General features: G+C 37.8%; 1 pseudogene; it reads left to right on the forward strand.

Moving 5' to 3' along the window:
• The first annotated feature begins 655 nt into the window (after nt 1-655).
• On the forward strand, nt 656-1,509 carry LOC115283506 (annotated as a pseudogene).
• Nucleotides 1,510-5,332: the final 3,823 nt, after the last annotated feature.

Genomic DNA, 5,332 nt, shown 5'->3' on the forward strand with positions numbered 1-5,332 from the left:
TTTTACTTTGCTTTTCTGTTTTGAGTGTCATTGCAACTACTGTATTGTAAATGATGGAAAATAATTGCATATGTTAAAAAAATATGAAACTTTATAAAGTAAAAAAATAAATAAAATTTTTAAATTAAAAAAAAAAGAAAAAGACAAATACCATATGATTTCACTCATATGTGGAATTTAGAAACCAAATAAATGAAGAAAGGAAAATAAAAGTGAGAGAGATAAAGAAACCAAGAAACAGACTTAACTATAGAGAACAAACTGATGGTTACCAGATGGGAGGTGGGAGGCGATGAGTGAAATAGGTGATGGGGATTAAGGAATACACTTGTCCTGCTGAGCACTGGGTGATTAAAATGAAAAGTTTATGTTTTTAAAAAATTTTTATATTTGACAGACAGATAAAGCACGAGCAGGGGAGGGTCAGAGAGAGAGGGAGATAGAATCTGAAGCAGGCTCCAGGCTCTGAGCTAACTGTCAGCACAGAGCCCAACGCGGGGCTCTAACCCACAAACCGTGAGATCATGATCTTAGCCGAAGTCAGATGCTAAACCGACTGAGCCACCCAGGCGCCCCTAAAATGAAAACTTTAAATTATATATAGTTATTTTCCTGCAGGCCTTTCTCCTTTGGTGGAGGCTTGTAGGCAGGAGCCATGGGACCCAGCTCGAATGGCATGATGTTGAAATCCCACTTCCACAAGGACTGGCAGTGGCACAACCTCATGTTTCAACCAGCCAGCAGGGAATATCTGCAGACTCAAGCCTGCGAAACCAAAGCATGGCCAAGAGCCCCCATATCTAGACCCATCCAGCCCATCCCGCAGTGCCTCCACACTGAGGTATAACACCAACATGCAAGCTGGCAGGGGCGTCAGAATGGAAGGGCTATGAGTGGTTGCCCTCCACAAGAAGGTAGCACTGACCATCGGAATCTCAGTGACTCCAAGAAGGTAGAATATGTAGATAGCGTCCCTGCAGGCCAATGTGAAGTGGCTGAAAGGGTATGGCTCCAATCTCATCTTCTTCCCCAAGAATCCATCAGCCCCTAAGGAAGGAGACAGCTCTGATGAAGAACTCAAATTGGCTACCCAGTTGACAGGCAGTTATGCCCATAAGGAATGTCTAAAATAAGGAGAGGGTGCCTGGGTGGCTTAGTCGGTTAAGCCTCTGACTTCAGCTCAGGTCATGATCTCACGTTCGTGGGTTCGAGCCCCGCGTCGGGCTCTCTGCTGACGGCTAGCTCAGAGCCTGGAGCCTGCCTCCGATTCTGTGCCTCCCTCTCTCTCTGCTCCTCCCTGCTCATGCTATGAATCTCTCTGTTTCAGAAATAAATAAAACATTAAAAAATTTTTAAAAAATAAATAAGGAGAAAGGCAAAGTGATTACAGAGTAGAACATCAATGCATTCACTAGTTTTCGCATGGCCCATGTCCATGCCTGGGTCTTAGGCATCTGGGCAAAAAGAGCCAAGGAAGCTCCAGAACAGGATGTTGAGAAGAAAAAATAAAGTACCACTGGCAACTTGTGATTATGTATATGTATATGTAATATGTAATGTCATATATGTATATATAATGTCATATGTATATGTAGTCACGTGTGTGTGTGTGTGTAATGTCAGTGACTTCTAGTTTCTAAGTTTTACTTTGCTCAAATATTCACTCTCTTTGTTTCATCATATTGGTGATTTCCTTCTTATTCTGTATACTATAGAAACACATATAATCATTCTGTAATATATCAATATATAAAATCAGTATGTTGTAAACCTTCAACACACACAAGGCTATATGTCAATTATATCTTAATAAAATGGGGGTGGGTGTGGAGAAACCTACAAATAAGCGTTTGTTCAGCTCATGCAAAGAAGTCCTAGAATAATAATATCTAATTTTTTCAAGATATTTTCACAAATATTGTCTCATTTGAGCTTCACAACAATGTGAAGTCACATTATAGATGAGAAATTCAGGGATCTGGAAGCTCAGAGATTTCTCCCAAAGTTGCACAGCTGGCAAGTGGTATAAGTAGGAGTAAAACCCATCTCTGACCCCAAAGTGTATAGATTTCGCACTGTGTCACACCCATACTAGAAGCAGATACAGATTTTCTCAACATCTTGTTCATGATGCTCACTCACACATGAGCTGTGAAGTCTGCTGCTGAGTCACTTTTTCCTTTTCTTCTAGCTTTTGTATGCCCCTGTGTTAGCCTATTCCTGCATTACAGCTCCACAAATGAGTCTCATAAGGGGACTTCAAGTCACCTTAGCTTGCTGTCTATAATCTCTCAGACATATGACAACCGTCTTCCCTTCTTGCACATGAGAAAATGTCAGTAGCGTTGCTTGATTATACTTCTTCCCTGCATTACCCATACCTTCTCAGTCTATTGCAGGCATTTGTCATTTGCTCTTTGATTTCCCTATTTCTGTTCTAATTTCTTTATTCATTTTCTGTGCTCTCCATTCGTTTGTTCTAAAATTGAAAATACCTATTTTTCTCTTCAAAGCAGTTGGCTACATTTCTTTCCTTGAGAGCTTTCTTCAAATTATTTTTTCATCTGTACCAATCCTCTCTGACAGTTTGAAATGAAAGCTGGTCTTCAATCCCCTTGACCATTCCTCATCATTTTCAAAGCCTTTTCTTTACTTACATGAATTTTCTCATCTCCCATTTGCCTCTGCCAAACTTACAAGCTTTTAAGAAATTAATTTCAGCTATTACCATTGCATGATCAGAAAAAAGTGCTATCTTTCATTTTATACATTGGACCTCTACTCTCTCTTGCATATAAATCCTGTCAACCCTACTAGATCACTCCCTTTTATGTAAGCATACTGCTAAGTGTTAGCATACGCTTCCAAATAATCTTTCAAGTCTACATTTTTGCACACAGTTTTCTAAGTATTCAGTTTCACTGGTCAATTTCCAATTATCTCTGGCCCTGTTCCCTTTTCTGAGATGTAATTGAAATGTCCCTCTTCTCCAAAGCCACTCTACTTTATGAAGAATGAAGAAAGGGCACCAAATCCTTAATTTACAAATCCAAGCTGTTCTTCTCTCTAATTGACATCCTCCATCATGCCTTCTAATTCAAGTCTCCTATCTTTCAAACATTTACATGATATTTTACCAAAAATCCTCTGTTGTAGTCTTTTTCTTTTCAATAACAGAAAAACTCAATAAAACCATGTCATATGAATAATGGACAAGACTATAAAAGCAAGCAACAGCATGCTGTGGAGATAGAGAAATAAGATAAATTATTTGTGGGTAAGAAAAATATGGATTATTTTTATGACAGATGAATTTGAGGTAGGCTTGGAAGCATAAATAAGATTTTAATAAGCAAAGTGTGGTATGGGAAATTATCATATTCATCCCAGATGGCAAGAAAAATTGCACTAAAGTGTAAATGCTTGTCATAGTGTGTATTTAAGAATGGCTGTTCCCATTGGCTGAAAGATAGGTAGCCAGTGTTATAAATTAAGAAATGTAAGGTGGGGTAACATTCTAAAGCACATTATTAACCTAAGAAGTTCAGTCTTATCCTATAGTAAAGAATAAACCACTGGAAGTTTTTAAAATGGTGGTAACAGAATAGACTCTCAAATCTTTACTGAAAGAACAAATGAGTGAATCAAAGATAAATCCAAATGTTTTTATTCGTGTGACTAAGAAGAGAGCAAAAGTCTTAAAAAGGGAAAGAAAGAAGGGGACATGGTGGCTTTGGGGAAAGGGCTCAGCTTTGGATATAACTGAATGTATGTTGCTTGGAAGCCATCCAAATCAAGCTGTTTATCAAATATATGGATATGCAGGACTGAGAGGCTGGACACAGATCAAAATTGGAAGTCCGCCACACAGAAATGATAGTTAAAATCGTAGGTGAGTGAAATCACCAACTCCTAAATCAAAGAAAAGATCAGAAGGAGTATTCATGGATAATACCCACACTTACAGAGTAGGGAGAGAAAGAAGCAAGTTAAGGAGAAAAAGCATTGTATGAGAGTTAGAAAAAGAATCCAGAGACCAAAATATTATTGAAGTCAAAGAAATAAAGAATTTAAAGGAAGGAGGTATTTACCAATGCTGAATGTTTCCAAGAAGTACTAAGTTTGACAATTAGGAAGTCATCAGAAATCTTTAAATAAGATATTTCAGTAGGTGCAGAAGCTAGATGGTAAATGTGAAAAAGTAGAGACATCAATTGTAGACTACTTTTTAGTGAAGTCTGGTAAGAAAAGAAAGGTAAGAAATGAGACAGATCACCAATTTATCAGGATTAAGGTATGAATGTTCTTAGAACTGGAGAATCCTCTGTATGATTTTAAGCATAAGGAAAGAAGTTTGGTACAAAGTAGGATATACACATACACACACATATGTGTAGACATATGGATATACATGTGTGCGTGTATTCAGAGATAGTGGGAGCGAAAAAAGAGAGGGAAGGAAAGAAGTAAAGGAAGCAGGTAAGAAATAAAAATATAGGGTAAAAATGATACCATGGAAAGTGAGGATAGCTAGTGAAGCAATATCCAGAAAAATCAAGAAGAGATGGAATCAGCTAACCGTGTACATACAGTAATTAACTCTGGTAGGAAGGCAGGTGGGAGCTTCTTCCTCAGAGGAAAAAAAAGGATTCAAATACACAAAAGAGTTAACGTTAAGGGAGAAAAAGAAACAAACAGACATTTCTCTCTGATCAATCCGAATTTCTATTACCCATTTCTCTATTCCCACTACTTCCAAGTCTTGGACTCCATCTTCAGGGAACCTGTAGTATTTATTTTCTTAATTGCATGCCCCTCCTTTCTTTCTCTACAAATGTTTTATGTAGCAAACCAACATTATCTTTTTATTTCAGCAACTACAAGTTTACCCCAGCTGTTTTTTGCTGCCCTTATGTTTTACTATTTTTCTTTACTCCTTTCTCTATCCCAAACTGATGTCCATTTTTATTCTTTCCCTCAACATAAACACTTGATCCACATACATTAGTTACTGAAACTCTAACTCCTTTTCATAGACCTTTCCTGAGTAGTGAAAATTATAGCTAGTGATTGCTATGTTTTGCAAAAGGTTGAAGTGTGATAGAAAGTGATAGCCAGAGAAGGGATAGCATAGTGGGGGAAAAACTTGAACATATTTATAGGATGAGTCAACAGAAAAGGAAGTGAGGTATTAAAAACAAAACAGAACTAAGAAATGGTTTGATTCTAGAGCAACTGGAAGGAAATGAAATCCAGAGCACAGGCAGAAGGATTTTTCTTGGGCATATTGAGGATACTTTTCCACTGAAGCAGGAGGGATGGAGTCAGTGAT

Source organism: Suricata suricatta, chromosome X, assembly GCF_006229205.1.
Source record: "Suricata suricatta isolate VVHF042 chromosome X, meerkat_22Aug2017_6uvM2_HiC, whole genome shotgun sequence".
NCBI classification, from domain to species: domain Eukaryota; kingdom Metazoa; phylum Chordata; class Mammalia; order Carnivora; family Herpestidae; genus Suricata; species Suricata suricatta.